Here is a 22,874-nt window from a genome sequence, read left to right on the forward strand (position 1 = left end):
ACTTACAAATGTAGAATTATGTAGACAAAAAAATAACTGCATTAAAAAATAAAACAATGTAACACTTTAGCGCCTACAAGTCCATTCAGTCCTACTTCCTGTTCAACCAGTCACTCAGACGAACAAGTTTGTTTACATTTGCAAGAGATAATGCTGCCCGCTTCTTGTTTACCATGTCACCTGAAAGCAAGAACAGACGTTTGCATGGCACTGTTGTAGCCAGCGTTGCAAGATATTTACGTGCCAGATGCACTAAAGATTTCATATGTGCCTTCATCTTCAACCGCCATTCCAGAGGACAGGCATCCATGCTGATGACAGGTTCTGCTAGATAACAATCCAAAGCAGTGCAGACCGACACATGTTCACTTTCATCATCTGAGTCAGATGCCACCAGCAGAAGGTTGATTTTCTTTTTTTGTAGTTCGGGTTCTGTAGTTTCTGCATCAGAGTGTTGCTCTTTTAAGATTTCTGAAAGTGTGCTGCACACCTCATCCCTCTCAGATTTTGGAAGGCACTTCAGAATCTTAAACCTTGGGACCGAGTGCTGTAGCTATCTTTAGAAACCACACATTGGTACCTTCTTTGCATTTTGTCAAATCTGCAGTGAAAGTGTTCTTAAAACCAACAACATATGCTGGGTCATCATCCAAGACTGCTATAATATGAAATACATGGCAGAATGCGGGTTAAACTGAGCAGGAGACATGCAATTCTCCTCCAAGGAGTTCAGTCAAAATTTAATTAACGCATTATTTTTTTAACGAGCATCATCAGCATGGAAGCATGTCCTCTGGAATGGTGGCCAAAAGAATACAAATGTTTAGCATATCTAGCATGTAAATACCTTGCAATGCCGGCTACAACAGTGCTATGCGAACACCTGTTCTCACTTTCAGGTGACATTGTAAATAAGAAGTGGACAGCATTATCTCCTGCAAATGTAAACAAACTTGTTTGTCTTAGGAATTGGCTGAATAAGAAGTAGGACTGAATGGACTTGTAGGCTCCAAAGTTTTACATTGTTTTGTTTCTGAGTGCAGTTTGAAATCCCTCTTTAATCTTTAACGCTTTTATATACACAACCGACAAGATGCTTTTAATACCACGGTAGTATTTGTTACTCTTACTGGGGCTGTGATATATAACTGTATAGATAGATTAAAGAAAAAGTAGGCAAAGTAAATAAAATAACTACAGCAATCATATAAGCTTGTTATTCCCCTCCAACCCCAGGAGTATAGAGACAATATTGGACCAGACCCTGAAAACAAATTAATTTTTTATTTTGCAACTGAGTTGTATAATGATTCAATAAACATTTAAATACCACATATTAAAAAATCAGATCCTTTAGCCCAGTGAGAAAAAACAACTCTACTCCTTTGAGGCCCGAAACCAGTAATCTCTCAAATATAAGCAGATAGGACCATGAAGTTTTCTGGGGTTCCAGGGATGGGGTGGGGGTGGAGAGAAGAGCATCCCCCCCCCAAAAAAAAACCTGCCTTAGGCAGGCACAGAATTTGCCAGCTCCCATGCGCAGTCCCCTTGGCCTGACTGGAGTTGCCCACCCAAATACAGAAGTCAAACTATGCCTATGCATATAAGGAAAGCTAGTTAACCTTAACTCTGAAATTCAAAGGGTAAAAATTATGGGAGAGGTCACATATTAAAATGTTTTGCGTACATGCATTTTACTTTTCCCACTGAAGCAATTAATTGGAGTTCTTTTGCTATCTCGACAGGAATTATTTTATTTATTATCATCCTCACTAGAATGAAGGAGAGTAGAAATTAAAAGTCACAGGGAAGAACAAGAATGGTGGTTTATTATATAAACACCTAGGTCTAAAAGGAGAAAATTATTGAGATTTCATATGACAGAGGACCAAGCCCGAACTATAAAGCAGTCTATTGTTCATGTCAGAAATAATTTCTTTAGAAGCATCGATAGAAATTCTAAACGTGAAATCTACTGTAACTATAACTAACACTGAGCTTGATGTCCTGCAGAGCAAAATTGCTGAACTCTAGGACAGGTTAAGCAGTAGAAATAGTGAATGCTAGAGAGATTAAATATGTAACTTCATGTTATGCAACTTCAGTTTAGAAGAGAACTCTTCTCCAACTCCTTGGAGAAGATACTGTAAAGTGCCCAGCGCTTTCATGGCTCTTAATAAATGTTGTTACTGCCCTTATGGCAAAGTTGATGAACTAAATAACAGATTCAAGTTAAACTACAAATCCCTGGAATAATAGAAGACTTAATGGTGCAGCAAACTATGCCTTTTCATTTAGCTAACTAGGCATTTTATTGACCCAGATAACACTCCTATACAGAGCCCCAGCATGCTCATAGGTTGATGCAAGAGCGAACTCACACAAGAAAGACTGCACACTCCTAGGCACCAAGGAATGTCCATTCATAGAAGCATGCAAGCAATTTCACATGTGAGCAAATGCTTCAAACAGTTTTATAACTAAATTTGTTAATTTTCAATACAAGAAATGGGCTATAAAGTACTCTAGCATCAAGTTAAGTTGAATAGTATCCCAATTTACTTCTTCACAATGTACGGGACAGAAACACAGAGATTCCTCCAATCCTGTTAAGGTGCAGCAGTACAATGCACCAATTATATTTGCTTTACTGTATAGACCAAAATAAGGGTTGTTCTCAACAAGTTACCTATACTTAATATAAGGCATTCTTCATGCGCTTAGACAACCTTGGGAGAGGTAAGATGCTATCTACCTTTTTTTAGGAAATTCAGTCTTTCCATTTTAAATAGTAAAACTCTAGAAATATCCATTAAATCCAGGATTCTTTACTATTTCCAGTTATTTCCTGTTGGGAAATGTATAATTTTAGATCAACCAAGGCACAAGCTGCTGATTCTTCCATCTTTATCTGTGACTTCAAGAATGCGATCTAAAGCACCTTAAAGTGCTTACAAGATCTCTCTCTCTCTCTGATAACATGAAAGTAGATAGTAAAAATTCTAGATTTATAAATAACCCCTTATAACAATAATGTGTGCAGAAAACAAGATTCTCATAATAAAAATTTTAACTTAAAATTTTGATGGAAAATGCAGTTTCATAACTATAATTTTCATTCCCTCTCTAGAAGAGGTTTAATGCACTCTGGGACAAACATTGCTGGAAGAAGTTACCGTTAAATTTGATGTTCAGGAGCAGATTTTAAACCACATGTGAAAAATATTTTTAAATGTCACAAATTTATAAGCTTTTTGTGAATTATAAAATCCTAGTTATTTGTAAATAATCTCCTATAACAATGTGTGAAATGTCAATCTCTCTCTCTCTCGCTAGATAGCTAGAAAGCAAATACGCACAATTTTATTCCTGTGCCACCAGAGAATTAAAGGCCAGATTTTCAAAGGTATTTGGGCACCTAAAGATGAAAATAGGCACCTAAAGACCTGTGAAATTCTGGCTCAACCTGGCTAAATTTGATAGGTAGTATAGTCTCCTTACCATTACTGTTCACTGAACAGTTATTAACATGGTGCCCTGATAGGTAGAGAACCACAGTTATCCTCGCCAGACAAACAACTATTACTCAAGGCTAGATATAACTATCATCTTGCATTCAACAATCTTGTTCTCAGGAAACATGGATGCATAAAATTAGGTTCCTTTCACACATAAAAAGACTTATTAGGTCACTTAATGGTCAAGGAGTAGATTTTTATTGCTTTATATCATATATTACATTATTTTCTCTTCCTATTCCTTAGGAATTTGTATTGACTGATCAAACTCTTTGAACCAGAACTTTTCTACAAGAAGCTGAATAGACAAGACTCAACTGCACAGTTTAAAACTTTTACTATGTATTTGTTATATAACATTCATATTTGTATAATCTGTGATCATGTTCTCTACTCTAGAACTTAAGACAAAGCTATCTGAATAGCTCTAATTATCCATTATGTTATTGCAATTCCAGAAGTCAGTGGCCAAGAGATAAACTAAGACTAGAGTGACCATATTTCTTAAAGTAAAAACGGGACGGCCCAGGGCATGCGCGAGCCGCCCCACCCACTCCCATCCCCACCCCACCCCCGTGCACAGGGTTCGCCAGAGCCGCCCTTGCCATGCTGCCTGCAGCTGGGGCTAACCTGCTGAGCCCCGTGCCGCCTGCAGCGGGAGCTGGGGCTGACCACCCGAGCTCTGTGCCATCCAGGGGGTCAGCTCTGAAGGCAGTTCTGCCTGCCAGCAGCAAATTTCTCTGCTCCCCTGCGCTGTCTTCAACTGACCCTGGGCAGAAGCCGCTGCTCTCCGCTCTGCCTTGCAGCCGGGACAAATGCCCAGTTTGGGCAAAAAAGTAGGGATGGCCAGGACAGAGCTGGAAAAGGGGACTGTCCCGGCCAAAATGGGATGTATGGTCACCCTAAACAAAACCAATGGCAAGGAGAGGGACTAAGCGCTCGCAAGTCTTCCTCTAACACCTGAGGAAAAGTGTGTGCAAGGCAGGACAAGATTGTTTGGAACATCTAGTACACCATATAGCACCTAGTGTCATATACCGTAATTTGGAGTTGCAAGATTTAAGAGTTGCATGGGAATGTCCTAGTGGACTCCACTCTGGCTCGCTCCTGGATTAGTTAATTTTTAAAAAGACTTAAATGTGCAGGGTTTCAATAGTGTTTGGTACTTTAGAGGAGGGCTGTAAGAAAAAGATGAGCCTTGCAACACGGTCTGAAAATTATAAGGATGGGCTCCTTCTAATCTCCTCCAATAAGTTTTTTCACAGTCTGGAGCTCTTGACTAAGCACACTTTAGCTCCAACAGCTCAGGGCTTCACCTCAGGACCTGTTAAAGATACCGTGCCCAAGATAAACATAGTTATCTCACTGCATTGTGAATAGACGGAGTCTCTAATGTAGTGAGGCCCCCATCCCTTGGCCAGGCTCTTGAATTGGCATGAGAAGTGAACTGGGACTCAGGACAGCACAAAGAGCATCATCCCCACTAAGGAAAAAAGGTGCTGCATTCTCTACAAGTCGGAAGGATTGTGTTATGAATGGGGTTGAAGGTGGAAAAGTTACCAAAGTCCAATCAGGAAGTGATGAACATGTGCATTATTGTGGCTAGAACCTTATTTGAGATTAAAACACAAGTTTCTTGGCAAGCTGGAAGTGGAAGAAGGTATTTATCATCACTATTGCTACCTGGGTATCTAGGACTAGTGAGAATCCTAATAAGACAAAAAACTTCATGTTACTTTGACATAAGCTCCTAAGTGTGTCTCCTTTTCCATCAGTACTGCTTTAGTTTAGATTCAGTTTGAGCTAGCTGTTCTTCATCCAGATACTGACCTCTTACAGGGACTATGATGACATTGATCACATCTACTGAGAAGATATAAGACTTGGTGCCAGTATATGGTCAACAAGGGAGTTTTTGCACCTCACAAATCTTTTCAACGAGTCTCGGACTCTGAAAGTAGAGCCAGTAGAGCATTGAACAAAGTATAATTTGTTTATGCAGTGTATGAACAGTTTTTGTAAACTTAAGTGTTTATTGTATCACTATACAACTCAGTTGCAAAAAAAAGTATTTAATTTTCAGGGTCTGGTCCAATATTGTCTATACACTGCGGAGGGTGGGGGGGAATAACAAGCTTATATGATTGCCATAGTTATTTTATTTACTTTGCCTACTTTTTCTTGAATCTATCTATACAGATATATATCACAGCTACAATAAGAGTAACAAATACTACTGTGGTATTAAAAACATCTTGTCGGTTGTATATATACAAGCATTAAAGGTTTAAAAGGGGTTTCAAACACATACATCCACTGTTTATGTTTGATTGGATTAGACTGAACCATTTTAGCATCCTATAGTTCTTCTCCAGAAACTTACGACTATGCTTTGCACATAAACCTGTTGAAACTACTACCAGGAAAAGTACCCAATGAGGTAGTGTAATTATAGAATAGCAACAAAATAGGTAAAAATTAATTTATCTGATAATACCTCTCAGAATATCTACCTTTCACAGGATTAAGGTCAAGGGCCTCATGTACTCCATGGTGTGCTGACCCTAAAATCTGGTGCAGCAGACTAGAAATTCTGTGGGAATTTTATTTACCTTAACAATTGAAGTTTGTATTAATTTCCATGTTAAAACTACTAAAATCAGCACAGTAGTCCCCATTTTATTTATTTTATTCTGACCAACATTCAGTTTTCAATATGCTGCAATTTTTGCATTGACAACATAACTTAACTGTAGAAATGGTCAAAGGGGAGGCAGGAGGTTTTGGAGGTGGTAAAGAACAGAGGGATGAGACAATTTGAAATCTTAGCTGGATGGTTTTGCTAAAAAAGATTTAAAGTGAGAATGTTGGCATGCAAATTGTCACCTTTATAGTTCAGCGTTAACACATAAATGAATGGTAGAGGTTCATATCTCAGAGTGTTTGTTTTAAAGTTGCTGGCATTCAGGAAGACCACACTGCATCAATTTACACTTAGGTCAGATTTTCAAGGTTATCTTTACAATTAAGAACAACAAAAACCAATAGATTCTGAAGCTCAATTCTGCAGCAGAATGAATTCTGTGACCACAGAATACACAGCGTACTTATCGTAGCATTCGTGACGGGTCTCCATTTTGTTTTATATCATCTCACAGATGTACTATAGATAGCGGTTTCCAAAACATTCTATACAACAATTTAAACTAAACTAATTTGTTTCTGTTCTAATATGTGAGGACTGTCTTATTTTCTTCCACTCTGCACCTTTTGAATTTGCATTCAATTAGCTCCTGCCATTTGAATAGCCATTTTGAAAAAAGCTGATGTCATCCAGTTTTGCCTTTAAGAGGATATAAGACACAATAGTGGGCAATATTTTAGGAAGAGTAACTACAGAAATCAGAGGAGTTATACAATGTAAAACCAGTATGAAAGCAGACTTATTAATACAGGTAGCATTGCTTGGTGAAATGATGTAGTTGAAATTGCTTGCAAAAAGTGCATAATACCAGCCCACTATCCACAGATATAAGTGTCTGAACTGACAGCAGTTTTATATCAGTGTTTCTGTTAGTTAGAATTTGTGTCTCATTTGCTGAAGGTTCATACAAATCCCTTAATGTCCACATCCCTTACTGTCCCAGGATGTCATTTCACCTGACATGGTTCACAATTTTAATAAAAAAAACTATACTACAGAGGGGATCCTTTGTTGAGATATAAATCAGCATTGACTATTTTGAATTCCTGATATAATATTTCTATAGTATGGCATCATATGGAGTTTTAATGTTAGTGAACCTCTTTAGAAAATGTCTACCTCTTTCTACTCTAGCTGGAGGTAAAAGTGGCTCAATCTAAAGGCATTTCATCTTGGTAACATTACTAAGAAGTCCACCCTTACTCTATGGATTTCAAGAACATTAATCACTAGCCTATATATGGATCCTGCATACAAATTAGGAAATATAAATTGTCGCACAGGCTCATAATACTGCATGTTAGGTTTATAGCTTTCTGTTAAAAGTATGGTTTACCACACCACACACACTGTATGAAACACTAGAAAGTCTTAAATTCTCATAGCTCAAAGCATGTGGAACATGCTAAATATTTAGTGCAGCTGCAGCACTACTATAATTTATACCAGCCAGTAGACTTTAGGACCAGGATGAGGTGTGTAATTCTAATAGTTAGGGAGAAGGGAGTTCCTAAGAAGGGGACATGCCTTTAGTGCAGAGAGCATAGTGGAACCCAGACAACAGGTGAGGTTCAGCTGGGGATGAAGAGAGATTTTAGAAATGAATGATTACATCAATGTATTTTAAAGGTATATCTGTCACCAAGCATTAAAGGGACTCACTTTTTTTCACAATATTTGAAAACCGATCTGTCTGCAATTCTATATTATAAATCCAACAAAGGTAGTATTGTTTTTTTAAAAAGCCAATGCAATGTGACAATGGAGTTGTGTGATAGTTCTCATGAGGTTTAAAACCAAGTCTCTAGTTAAGAATTATAAGAAGTGACAAAGAGTCCTGTGGCACCTTATAGATCAAGAGACGTATTGGAGCATAAGCTTTCGTGGGTGTTTGCAAGTTAAGCATAACTATACACACTTTAGACAAATGGAATTACAGTAGGTAAGTACAGTTGAGTGTTCCACAAATAGGTCTTGATGCTGCAAACCCTTACATGAATGCTTAATTTTACTCTTGTAGCTCTTACAAATAATGGCACACCTGATTTGCCACACTTACAATGTTTATTAAGAATAATCAATCATGGGTTCTTTCCCAAAACAGGCTATATACAATCTTCCCTTAGAAACTCCCCTCTTTCTTTCTGGGATTGAAGTGACTGGTAGTAGAATAGTATAGATTCAATTATAACCTTACAAAGAAACCAAATAGTTGTACTACATATAATCATTCAACAGAATCCTTCATACAGTTATTTAAAGATATTAATGGGATATAGAATGGCAGCATTCCTTTGGATTCTGTAACATTTCTAGTAGGAAACCCATAGCATACATTTATTCATAAACAAGGATACGTTTTGTTGATCCTTTTTGTTGATTTTAGATTGATCCTTCTAAAATAGAACACACATAAATTATTAAACAATATAAATGGTACACGAGCCTGAGTAAACTAACAAACACAGAGAGTATCATTCCTTTTAAATGAGAATCAGTATATATTTTTAAAATATGGTCATGTTTGATGTAAGTTCAGAGCCCAGTTCTACACCCTTTATTCACAAGTTGTACTTGTGCCAGCAATCCCATTGAATTCAATGAGACTACTTATGTGTAAGTAGAAGTTACAGAATCAGACATCACTGTTCTGGTTTTGTAATTGTCATGTATTTTAATGCATTAATTATTAGATTATTCTTATGTTATGAAAACAAATAATAAAGATATCAGCATTCCTGCATATTTAACAAGTAACTGTTAAATTTGTTTTTAAAACAGTACTGATCAACAGTGCTTCCAGGTGGTCTAGCAGCTTTCTAGAAGTAACATTACTGCTAACAAACATATAGGATGCATCTTCATATATCTGTTACCATTCAACCCAGCCTCAAAGATCAGACCTTTGTGGGTTTTTCCAAATACTAAATCAGTAAGTTGGAGATGTTCACTGTTAAATAGTTTGGAGAGAGGTCAAGAGATTCAAAAGGAACACATCAGCGCCAACACAGACATTTTGCTCACCCAGTTCTCTTTCTTCTATCATATTTCCCAAAATAAGATAAATGGCTAGCAAATATTGTGACCTTTTTCTTATTATGCTAACACTTTTAGTCTAAATCATAAAAGTTAACTGATTGGTTTATATTTATAATTAAATATGTAAGTAGCCCTAACTGAAGTCATACTTACAAGATGCTGCCATAATTTAGGTATGCTATGTTTAAGTAGTTGCTGAAAGATTTTAGTATGCAACTGAACGCGAGTAAGAAAAAAAAAGTATAAATTAGAGGCATTTTAACAGTACTTCTGAGTGTACTTGACCTTAAACAGACAAATCCTTAACAGGAAAAAAAACAGTGCCTTACATTTTGTATTTTTAATAAGAGACTATAAAGGTGGCCAGTAAGAGACAAACAGCAGTTAGTACCATTTCAAGATTTGATCTCTTGTAAAGATGAGCATGTCACATGATTCATGCATGAATTTTAACTGGTTGCAGGAGTGCAACTGTGTGCAGGGGTAGCCATGAATGTGCATTAAAAAAATCACAAGCCGCATGAATTGTGACCTGAATATGCATGACAAATAGCAACCTACACTTACATACTGCATGAGACAGCCTGTGAGCATGCATGTGTGAAGACAAATAACTTGATGGGTGTTGAACTTTAATATAGTAATTGCTTACATTGAAGAGTAATATCAAAATATTTAGATATTTTAACTGTCTTATTCATAGTTTTTCAGACGGAGTAGATATAAGAAAAATCATTGTTCCATTTCAAATTACATTACCATACTGAAAAATCTTGTAGTAAGAGCTGAAGTTTAACATACATCAGTTCTACATATTATAATTTTGTCTATATACTAGAACAGAAGAAAAAGATTAAGTGTTTTACAGTAAAACAAAATGTCTGTATTTCCCAGATCTATTTATTTTGTATTGTCTTTTTTTATATTCCAGAAATGGCAGCTTAATCTGAGAAAGGCTACTAGCCCCTTGTTTCAGATCACCTATAAGCTTTTTCCATTATAAGAATATGTCAACCTCTTCTGAAACAAGAGGTTATCAGGGGCTTCCTCTTTTTCTAAAATTCTGCAAGAGTACACCTTGATGCTATCAGAATTTTGTATTATCCAATGGATATCTCTTTCTCTGAGTGCCCCAAAAACGGAATCAAAGGATCCACTGGTAATTTCATTTTTGTTTTATCTATTATAAGTTTTCAAATTCTTGACCAACATATCTGTACTCTGGAGTATTTCAACCTAATATGGATAAAAGTACCTTTCATTCCACATTCGATTCAGCTGTCAACCGATGCATCTTTGTAGATTTTCCTTAAATGAGAGTATCACTAACCACTGAATTAACGTATTTCTTTTACTGTAAACACATATGAAGGAGAAAATTATCCTATGCCAAATAAATGGTCAGTGCTCTAAAATAATTTATCTAAAGCCTTTCCTCATTTATTCACATTTGTCTTCTATATCAAGTTTGAGTTTCAGAATATAGTTTCGAAATGTTGACTTTGGATCCTCTAGAATTACTCATTAGCTTTTCAGTAGTCATTAAATAAGCAAGTGGTCTTTTGAAGCCTCCCATTTCTCAGGGGGTTGAAATATAGTATTTAACTTTATATAATTAAGTATTAGAACCTTATCTATACTGAAAGTTTTTTGTAATGTTTCCAGCTATTATTAACTATCTTTAATGTAGTGTTGTGTCCTTTTAGGGAAAAGGAAATATTCATCTCTTCTCCCACCCTTTCCACCTGATCTGTTCATACCTTTTCCTGTCTCTGTGTCCCTCACCACAACACATGGAACCCAGACTCTCTTTTCCCCAGTCTCCTGACTGGTCCCCTTTTCTCTGCAGGCAGCTCCTGTCCCCGTTGTGGCTCCTGTTCCTGAAGGCAGTTCCTGTTTCATTTTCTCTTCCTCTTGTAGCTTCCACCCATAGTGGAGGCAGATAGAATGGAGTGTCCAGGCTCTTCATTATAAAGAAGCCTGGACACCTGTAAAAGCAGCTGAAAACAAGGAAGAGAAGTACCATGTAACTCACCTGCTCTCTGCAGACAAAAATAAAATCCATAGACCACACAGGTTGAGAAACTATGTGTTAGACGGGAGACTAAGGATTGCTAGTCAATATCAATTGATAACTACTCTTGAATTACTAATACCGTTCATAAATTTATGTCCGATAACATGAAGATTGTTCTCACAATATTTATGCTCCATTCAATAAAAATACCAAACTACTACAAACATGTATGTTGTTGCCTTTTCAGGAAGCTACAGTTGTCAAGACATGCACATTCTTCCAAGCAACCACAGGACTTATTGTCTACATCTTTGTCTTCTACCCACCAGTCCTTCGCTGTCATCCCTTCTTGTTGTTACTTTAAACTGTTTGGGGAAGAGACTCTGTCTTTGTTTTGGAAAGCACTATGCACACCTATAGCCCTGCAGATCCAAATCCTGCTGAAGTTAACAAAAAGACTCACATTGACTTCAGTTGGCTTTGTAACAGGACCTATATAAGTAATAAGTAATTGTTACCTTCACTTCAGCAAAGCTTTCATGAAGAATACAACTTCCGGTGTACGTTTTACAGTTACTTTAATATTGCTGGGATTTTATTGCATAATTAATGATGTATGAGTATTAGATTTATTAGTATTAGTATTAGAGTGCCTAGAGCCATCAATAGGAGTCTATTATTTTAAATCTAAGTACATAAATAAAATAAATTAAGTGCCAAATAGAAGTGTCGTATAATGAATGTAGGGATTGCAAGTTGAAGTCAAATTTTAAATGCAAATATACTGAATCAACAGATTAGACTCACTAGTGAAAATGACAATGTACTTATCAAGAGAATAACTGAATAGTCCATCTAAGTACTTAGTTTTCTCTAGCAGTTCTACTAGGGCCCAGAAAGCATCTTCTTCACACATGTTCATCAGTAGCATAGCAACAATACATAAAAGGACATACATAAAAAGAACAGATAAGCAGTTGCCAAATAATAGAAGTGGTAAAGGCCCCCAAATCAAAAAGTTAAATGAACATTAACTTGCATTTTCACTATCAAATCTTTTACACAAATCATTTTTCACTTACTTTTCTAATATAGGTTCCTACTATTTAAAACACAATCATACATGAGTGACTATACTTATACAACTCTGCCCCCTTCTGTTCTACTTAGCACACATGAAAGAGATTTATTATAAGAAAGGTGACCAAATAGTAAGCTTAGCTTACATATCATATAGACTTGCTGTTAAAGGTGATAAAGATTTCTTCCCCAACTCACCTCAAAGTTCTCTGCATCCCTCCATAGGAGTTTAAGGCCCATCATACTTCTTTTTTCATATCTTCTAAGCCTCATATTTACAAGTATTATAAATGAAGAAGTAGTTATAGTGAGGTAGCCACAATCAACTCACCTTGACTGTAGCCTATTTGAGAATTGTATTTTGCATAAGCTGATAGGACCCTGAAAAGCTTTGCCTGACTTTCTCTGGCCTCTGGGCTTTTACCCACAAAGGGTAGGAAAGGATCTTTCTAAATGCAAGAGAAATATAGAATTATATCTTTGAGCAAGAGAAGCAAACTATAACTCACTACAAATTTATTATTTTCTATTTTGTTAGCAGCACACCTTTGACAGAAACCCCCTCAGTGATGTTTTATTTTATGGTTGTTAAATGAGTTCTTTACCATTAAGGCTACATTTTTGTCATGGGTATTTTTAGTAAAAGTCATGGACAGGTCATGGGCAGTAAACAAAAATTCATGGCCCATGACCTATCCATGACTTTTACTATATACCCCTATCTAAAATTTGGGCCGGGGGACCATGGGTGCTTGGGGGAGGGCGGAGGTGCTGTGGGTGCTGGGGGGTGGTGGCCCAGGACCCCCGCTGGTACTGGAGGGAGAGGGGTTGGCAGGGCTGGCAAGCTCCCTACCAGGCTCTGACCAGCATGTCCCTGTAGCTCCTAGGGAGAGAGGTGGCCAGGGGGGCTCCGTGCACTGCTCCCGCCACAAGCACCAGCTCCACAGCTCTGATTGGCCTTGAACCACAGCCCTGATTGGCCGGGAACCACAGCCAATGGGAGCTGCAGGGGTGGCACCAGCAGGCGCCGGCAGTGCGTGGAGCCCCCAGCCGCTCCGCCTAGGAGTTGCAGGGACATGCCAGTGGGAGCCGGAGAGTCCCCCCAGGTAAGCATCGCCACGCACTCCTGCCCTAGCCCTGAGCTCCCTCCCCACACACCCAAACTGCTGCTGGCCCAGGGGCTACCGTGACCTCCGTGACAGACATGCAGCCTTATTTACTATTAATTGTCTAACTTTCTCTATGTTACCACAAGGGTTACTTAAGTAATAAGACAAAACACAAACACAGCTCTAGACCCTTAAACAATTTTTTTTCTACTGTTTAGTAAGAAAAAGATCAGGATTCTCATTACACTTTGTGCAATGGAAACATTTGCTTTACCCTAGCACTATACTGATCATTTCCCAGGTCTCCTCCTTTAAGGTGTGTTAATTTAGATTTCATAGACCCCTTATTAAACTCTAGATGCATTACATACATAAAAGTACAAATTTTAATGTAATACGGGAAGCACTAAGTAAGAAACCTTAACAAAAAAATTAAAGACCTCCCCTCCACAACCAGTCTTCCTCCTGGCCTCCATCATAACTTCTCCCCACTTACTCACCCCCTAAAATAACTTGTGCAAACAAGCAAGTTTTGTCTCATGCTCTGCAGGTCAACAGAACTGGGCTCTAGCAAACTGCGGTAGGAAGAGATTTCTTGTTGGAGTTCTGTGATAAGCAGTGCCTAGGCCAACTGGCAATACAGATAGGCCAGCTACTTTAAGTGTATTAAAGAAAGTTTTCCCAATTGAACAGTAGTAATAGAAAAAACTATTTAAACTTAAGTAAACTATTGGGGAACAAGGAGAAACTACTGCTATTCAAGTGTTCAGTACCATCTCACCTATTCCATTCACTGCACAAATATAAACAGCACTTAAGATCTTATTATTGAGCAATTCTTCATATCCGTACCTTAACCAGTCAAGTATCAACCACCTCATTTTACAAAGAAAGTAACTGAATGGTCACAGAAAGCCATGGCTAACAAAACCAAGAATAGATCCCAGTGTTCTCCAAACTTCCTATCAGAAAGAACTGTCAAATCCGTGTGTCACTTACCACTGATCTAATCACTAGACAACACTCCATATCCCATGGCTGAGAATAGAACCCTAAAGTCTCAATTCACAGTATTCTGCTGTCTAGCAAGGAGATGTAACTCTGATAAAGTGGCTTCTCCACATAGCTGCAAAGAGTTCTTACTGCAGCTCAGTTAAGAGCAACCTGGACTAGAGATCAGAAAGTCCAACACTCAAATGACCCATATGGGAATTTATTATTATATAGGGTAGAAAAAAATGAATTCTTGGGGTTATCTTTTTAAAAAAAATGATTTAATTCACACTGAGAAAATATCCTTAAAAAGAATATTTACAGTGAAAAGACATTATCTATAAGTGATAGTATAATGCACAACATACGTATGTTCTACATTTCAGTCATTTTTCCTCCCATGCATATGGAACATGCCATATGTTGGAAAATGTGAAGATTAAGAAATGTTGTAAAGGCTTTAGAAAAGAGGGCCCTGATCTCCCTAAAGATGGGGAAGTTTCAGTCTGACTGGAAACAATAGGAAAAATCAGTAATCTTTATTAAGGACATTCTTCCTCCCCAGTGAGGTAGTGGCCATTTTTACTAAGGGCACAAGTAGTTTTAAATACACACACACACACACACACAGTTAACTGAATCAGAAGCAACAAGTTGTGCTCAATCAAGCCCATGTTCATGAATGACCATATCACTATCATCACCCCTTCTGCTTCTTATTATTTGTTAAACCCACTAGTGTCTTTTCTTAATTTTAGATTGTAAGCACTTTGGGGCAGGAAACATCTATTTAACAAGGGCTAGCTGCAATAAATGAAAGGAACAAGTAAGGCAAATGGTTTGGTTTTTCAAGAATAATAAATTGCTTTGTACTAGTAAGATTGATAAATTCGCTGTACTTCAAATTTAGCAAGTGTTACAATGGTACCTGGTTATAAAATGTGGATTAGCTTCATTCCAATTGTCAAGTAATTTGCACCATATTTTCAGTTTGTAAGAAGTGATGTTTGGATAACTGGAAAAAATAATTTGATTACAAGGGATACATAAAAGTACTGTGCAATGGCTGGAAATCCATTTTTTAAATTTTGTTTTATAGTACCCTATTTACTACTTTCCCATTCACAAGTGATTTTCCACTTGATAACACATTTCTCTACAAATTGTACCTTGAAGACAGTGAGGTCCTGCTCAAAATTACAAGGATGACTTAAAGCAAAACATGGTCCTGTGTACGTCATGTTATGTGGAAATAAACAATTAATATTTGTTTTTCCACACTGCACAAGAAGGTGATATGGTATATAAAAATATAGAATAAGTAGTTTAAGAGGTCAAGAATGTGATGATTCAATTAATCTAAACAACTACTAAGTAGTGGCTTTGAAAGGAAAGATAAATAGTAAAAGCAAAAGTGGTGCAAAATGCCTATTTAAGCTAACGTGCCTCATCTGTGTGTCACTGAATATTATGGTCAGGCTATTGATAGGCACTCCAAGTAGGGAGCCAACACTGCCTTAAAATTTCCAGCCTTGCTGTCTGAAGTTTTCCTTATCTCAGTATTTCCTCTGTTGAAATCTTTATACATGCACTGATCATGTCATAATAATAATAAAAATAATTGCAAGAGTGGATATTTTAAGCCTGTTACTTTCTAAGGGCTTGTCTACACTACCGCGGTAGTTCGACGGCTGGCAATCGAACTTCCGGGTTCGATTTATCGCGTCTGGTGTGGACGCGATAATTCGAACCAGGAAGTGCTCGCCGTCGACTGCGGTACTCCACGTCAGCGAGAGGAGTACCGCGGAGTCGACGGGGGAGCCTGCCTGCCGTGTGTGGACCGCGTCTGAACCGCGGTAAATTCGAACTAAGGTATGTCGACTTCAGCTACGTTATTCACGTAGCTGAAGTTGCGTACCTTAGATCGAATTGGGGTGTTAGTGTAGACCAGGCCTAAGTTTCAGATGAAAAAACAAGAGACAGATTACTCACATTCTCTCCGGAAAGCAGGACTATACTCATCCCACTCACCTTCACTGACTCCCTACTTATTATCTCTTATTCAAATCCAAATGGCCCTTTTATGGAATAGCTGTTGTGGTGGTGTAAGGGTCCCGAACCTGAACGTCTACGTTGCAATTAAACAGCCCGTTTAGCCTGAGCTCCTTAGCCTGAGCCAGCCAGCACGGGCTAGCTGTGGGTGTCTATTGCAGTGTAGACATATCCTAGTTTTCAAAAACCCTTTGTGGACTCTTGCCACTCTACATGTGACCTCACACCTTCTTACTTCTTCACTCTTCTGAGTTCCACTACAACTATTCTACAATAGGGGAGAAAGAAAAGGGACAAAGTAATCATGCTATCTAATGCACCCCTCTGAGCTGCCACATTTCCCATTTTGACATCCTATCTGGAGCACCTTCTCTCTTTTCCGAGCACTGAGATTTCTTTTTTTCAACCTGCTCTCTCCTTAAAGTCCTCTTACTCATTACAAAGTTTTCCCTGGCCACGTTACCTTTCATTCACCTTTCAGCATAATTAGCCTCTGGTCTAAAGCATTTATTTGCAAATCTGAAGGTGATGCATTAACTTTCCCTTTATATTTCCTTTCAATTTGAATGTTTACCCCAATTCAGTCTGCCTGAGGCCTGGTCTATACTACAGTGTTAGGTCGATGTAAGGCAGCTTATGTGAACCTAATGATGTCAGTGTCTATACTATAGCCTTGCTCCCACCAATGTAAGTGCCCTACTACACCCACATAATAACTCCACCCGCACAAGATGCATAGGGCTTATGTAGGTGTCAGGGCCAGCCTTAAGCAGGGGCTAACTGTGTGAAGACTAGAGGCACCGTTATAAATGGGGCACCTCCGGAGCAGGGGTGCCCCTTCCCCTGCTGGCATCTGCAGCCCCGCGAATCCTGCCCACTGCCTTTGAGCTGCCCCTGGCCATTTGCTCCTGGGAGCTTCCAGTCTCCTGTGGGGGGGGAGGGGCACCGCTGATGTCAGGGTGTCCCCTGCCCCCGCTGCCCATAGAATCATAGAATATCAGGATTGGAAGGGACCTCAGGAGGTCATCTAGTCCAACCCCCTGCTCAAAGCAGGACCAATCCCCAGACAGATTTTTACCCCAGATCCCTAAATGGCCCCCTCAAGGATTGAACTCACAACCCTGGGTTTAGCAGGCCAATGCTCAAACCACTGAGCTATCCCTCCCCCCACTCACTGCAGAGCGGGGGGAGGGGGAGGATGGACAGGGCTCACCAAAAGTGGGACAGAGTTGCTGGTGGCTGCTGCTGTGTCTGAAGGAGCTTTCCTTCAGACTGGTGAGTGCTGCTCTCTTAAAGGGGCAGCATGTGGTCTCTCACACACTCCCACAGCCCACACACTCCCGGAACTCACAAAGTTCCCCAGCTTATACACGCTGTCTCTTTCACCCCCCAACACATATTTCTATTGTTGTTGTTACTTGTTGGTACTTCCTGCAATGCACATATATTCTCTGTAATTTTATTCTTTCAAAGTGCTGTTAGTTCAGTGTTTTGACTGGTCTGTGCATTTCATAATTTTATTTCTCTCTTATGCTTACATTTAATTCTTTGAGTAGTGAGTTTTAAAATGCCTAACCTGTCCAGGCTGGAGTAATTATCATTATCATATTGTGCTTTGTCATTCATTATTTAAAGTGCTACAATCAAATAATAGTATCCTCCTAGAATGTAACTTTAGCTTGTACTAGCCTTAGCAGTGCCAGTTTTAAAAACCATTAGCTAAACACATAACTTTAGACACTGGGCAAATGAAGGTTGCTTATTTTCAAATTGTATTTTTAGTTAGATCTGTAAAATAACTTAAAATTTGCATGAAAATAAATGCAATTCCAACTATGATACCAATAGCAATGATGGAGTCAAATGTTAGTGAGTCGCATACATTATTGTGATCGGTAAACATAAATGCCAAAATAATTAGAAAAATAAATTCCCTTTCTTATTAAAAGAGAAAAAACCTTAATCACATATGTTAAAATTATGTTTTTAGTGAAAAACAATTGACTAAAATAGAGTAGTTAATGGCAGTAAAACAGAGTGTGTCTTTTAGAGAAAGTAAGCAGATTTTATTAATTTTTATTTATCTCTACTAAAGATAGTGTACAAAGTATCAGATGTGTGTTTCTGATATCTGTGTTAAAGTTCCAGAACTCATACCTCAAAGCTTGGGATTGGGAGTATCTTGCTGTATTATCTCCTGATTGTTCTAAATTTACATATAAACTTTAAACGTGGCTTTAATTGGAGTTTGTAGATATTTTTTCTTTCTTTATATAACAATTAGGTACAGTGCTCCTGTCAGCTAATTCTGAAGTTATTATCTGCAAAAACTCTATAGAGTTTTCAGGTGCCTAAGTAGTCCCTGGAATCATGGCTAAAGTTTCCTCCTACCCCCTGTCCCCAAAAATCTGAAATGACACCCCAGGTGAGCCAGGAGTGGCCAGAGGGCTCCAGGAGGACTGTGGGCTCTGGCAAGATGCAGCACCCATGTGACTAAAGTAATGGTAAAGACTTTGTTAACATAAAGCAAAGTTAAGCTGTGAGCAAGAGGCAGGCCCTGTTCAGAGTCTGGCAAGGAAAGGGCTGATGTTGCAAAGGTTTATGTTTCAGGGGCTCATCTTACTACAAGCGCAAAACCCGCCTTGAGCCACATGCTGAGCATCAGGCACCAGAAGCCACAGCGGCAGCACAGAAGGGTGGCAATACACCATATATCATGCCACCCTTACTTTTGCACTGCCGCTGCTGGCAGTGGTGTTGCCTTCAGAGCTAGGTGCCCAGCCAGCCATAGGCGCCAACTTTTCCCGACACTGGTGGGTGCTCGCTCCTGGCCCTGCCCCGCCTCCACCCCTGCCCCACCCGCCTCTGCCCCACCCCTATTCCAACCCCTTCCACAAAGTCCCCACCCCAACTCCGCCCCCTCCCTGCCCCTATTGGATTCCTTTCCCAAATCCCCGCCCCGGCCCCGCCTCTTCCCAGAGCATGCCACGTTCACCCTTCCCCCCCCCCCCCCAGCGCTTGGAGCTAGGGGGAGAAGCAAGGATGTGACACACTCAGAGAAGGAGGCGGAGATGGAGATGAGCTGGGGTGGGATGGCGGGGTGGAGAGCTGCTGGTGGGTGCAGAGCACCCACCAATTTTTCCCCGTGGGTGCTCCAGCCCCGGAGCACCCACGGAGTCGGCGCCTATGCAGCCAGCAATTGCCAGTATCAGGCCGCCCTGTCAGTGCTTAATTTGTGCCGGGGCTGAGCTCTGGCATCTCTTTCAATACAAATTAAACGCTGAGGGAGGTAGCAGGGCCCAAAGGTGATGGGGGGAAGCCCAGTTCGCCCAGGGTGCCATTTTCCCTAAGGCAGGCCCTGGTAGGTGTAGTTAGGAGGATGCAGCATCCATGTAGACTGGGGTGGCCAACCTGAGCCTGAGAAGGAGCCAGAATTTACCAATGTACATTGCCAAAGAGCCACAGTAATACGTCAGCAGCCCCCCATCAGCTCCCCTCCGCCCCCCACTCCCAGTGCCTGCTTCCCACCGGCAGTCCTGCTGATCAGCGCCTCCCCCTGCCTCCCGATCAGCTGTTTTGTGGTGTGCAGGAGGCTCTGGGGGAGGTGGAGGAGTGAGGGCATAGCAGGCTCAGAGGGTGGGAAGGGGTGGAGTGGGGGCAGGGCCTGTGGCAAAGCCAGGGGTTGAGCAGTGAGCATCCCCCAGCACATAGAAAGTTGGCGCCTGTAGCTCCAGCCTCAGAGTCGGTGCCTATACAAGGAGCTGCATATTAACTTCTGAAGAGCCGCATGTGGCTCCGGAGCCACAGGTTGGCCACCCCTGTTGTAGATACTGTATTACTTACATTGGCTGTCATTCTTGACAATTTCACAGCTCTGCACTGGAGCTGTGAAAATGACAAGAAAAGCTAACAGGCTCCCTGCTCTGAACTCCCCCAACCCTGGGGCAGTTGTGAGGGCTGCAGCTGGAGCGCAGCTGCCGCCTGGGCTCAAAGCCAGGAGCAAGGTGGCAGCAAGGATCTCTGTGGGGAGTGGGGAGCGTGGGCAGCAGTCGGACTTCCAGCAGGAAGCTCCACCAGGAGATGAGAGCCTATGCTCTCAGCCCCCCACACTGCCCCTCTTAAGTTGGTGCAAATACTACTAGTAGAGTAGAGACATGCTCCACCGACAGAAGGAGGCTAGTGTGGACCTGCAAAACCACAGTAATTACTGCAGTGGCTGTAACTCAACTTAAGCTTGTAGTGTAGACATGCCCTGAGAGTCACTGTGCCAGCCTCAAAGGCATTATCCATTTATCCTCCCTCCCTGGAGAGCACTGTGATACTTGTATGAAGAAGCTATATTACAAGTTTCCTCTGTACGTTATGTATGTTGTTAAACTGCTGGGTCTGTGCGTTAACCAGATGGGGAAAATGTATATGGACTTCTCTCAATCTGGAGCAGCCCTACAAGCCTCGGGGCCGGGGGGAGGGGGGGGTCCAGCTTTGCATGATTTACAGGGAGCAGCCTGCTGCCCGCCTAACCCTGGTGTGAGCTCATCGCCGGTCTTGGGCTTTTGGGGGTTTTCCTCCAACGCCAGCGGTTCCAGGGGAGCCTCCCGCGGCTGAGCCAAAACCCGCGGCAACAGGACACGGCGTCACCCCAAAGGCTGCCAGACACACGGCAAAGCAGGGCCCCCGCCATGCTGCAGCCACTCGGTCGCATCCTGTGGGAGCCCGGCTGGGGACTTCTGAGGGCTCGGGGTTGGCGATGCTGAGACAGGCGCAGACTCCTCCCGCGCCCCTCTCCCCACAGCGGCCCGGGCAGGAGCCACAGGAGCCCACCGCCGGCGGAGAGCAGCGAGCCGGGCCCGCCCCGGCCGCGGCTCCCGCTCCGATGGGCCTCGAGGGCGGCCGGGGTGAGCCCGGCAGCAGGGGCGGTACCTGCAGTGAGGGCCGCACGGCTGCGACCCCGGCGAACCAGAACTCATCCAACTACCCGGGGGCGGGGCGGCCGTTACCCGGCGCGAGCCCCATTCAAACTCGCGGCCGCTCCCCGCTTGCTCCCGGCAATAGGGCAGAGGTCACGTGAGGCGGACAGGCGAGTTGGCGCATTCTGGGTTCTGAGCATCAGGGGGAGCCAGCCGGACTGCCAGGCACACAGCCCCGGGGCACCGTACGGTGTCTGCACCCCCAGGGCTGCGGGGGTGGCACTCGGGGCAGGGGCAGCGTGCGGAGCCCCCTGACCGCCCTTACCCGTAGAAGCTGGAAGGGGGACATGCCGCTGCTTTAGTGAGCCATGGCATGCGTGCAGGGAGCGGCCCGAGACCCCGCTCCTCCATGGAGCGCAGGAGCAGGGCAAGCCCGAGACCCCGCTCCCCGATGGATGCAGGAGCAGGGCAAGCCCGAGACCCATCTCCTCCGATGGAGCACAGGAGCAGGGCAAGCCTGAGACCCCGCTCCCTGGCGGGAGCTTGAGGGCCAGATTCAATCGGTTGGAGGGCCAGATGTGGCCCGCGGGCCGTAGTTTGCCCACCCTTGCTACTGAGCATGAATTATAGAAGTGTAGAATTGAAAGGGACTCAGTAGGTCATCTAGTCCAGTCCCCTGCACTCAAGACAGGAGTAAGTACGAAATAATTTTGGACCTTGCTACCTGACAGACTGTCTCTCTCCCCACAGTTACAGTTATCGTTGGGATTAGGAAAGGTGCTTCAGCTGGACTCCTTCAGGATAGGGTTACCATACATCCGGATTTTCCTGGACATGTCCAGCTTTTTGGGCCTCAAATCCCCATCCGGGAGGAAATCCCCAAAAGCCGGACATGTCCGGGAAAATAGGGGGGGAGGGCCCGGCGGTGCGGGGCCGGGGCTGGGCCGGGGCTGGTGGTGCTCGGCCGGGGGCTGGGGGCCGGGGCTGGCAGTGCTCGGCCGGGGCCGGACCGGGGACAGGGACGGCGGTGCTCGGCCGGGGCCGGGACAGGGTCGGGGCCGGGGCCGGTGGTGCTCAGCCGGGGGTGCTCGGCCAGGGGCCGGGTCGGGGCCGGGGCCGGCGGTGCTCGGCCGGGGGTGCTCGGCCAGGGGCCGGGCCGGGGCCGGGGCTGGGGGTGCTCAGCCAGGGGCCGGCGCCCCAGGGCCCGAGTCGAGCCGGGCGGGAGACACCGGGGCCAGAGCCTCTTGGCCTGGGCTGCCCGGCCACTGGAGGGAGCCGCTCGGCCAGGGGGGCCGGACTGGGCCACACCCCAGCCCCAGCCCCAGCTTACCTGCTGCCTCCCTGTTTCAGGCTTCCCGCAAACATTTGATTCGCGGGAAGCAGGGGATGGGGAGGAGGAGGGGGCGGAGCGTTCAGGGGAGGGGGCAGAGTTGGGGCGGGGACTTTGGGGAAGGG

Source organism: Terrapene carolina, unplaced genomic scaffold, assembly GCF_002925995.2.
Source record: "Terrapene carolina triunguis isolate 2854851 unplaced genomic scaffold, T_m_triunguis-2.0 Scaffold96, whole genome shotgun sequence".
Classification (NCBI taxonomy): Eukaryota; Metazoa; Chordata; order Testudines; family Emydidae; genus Terrapene; species Terrapene triunguis.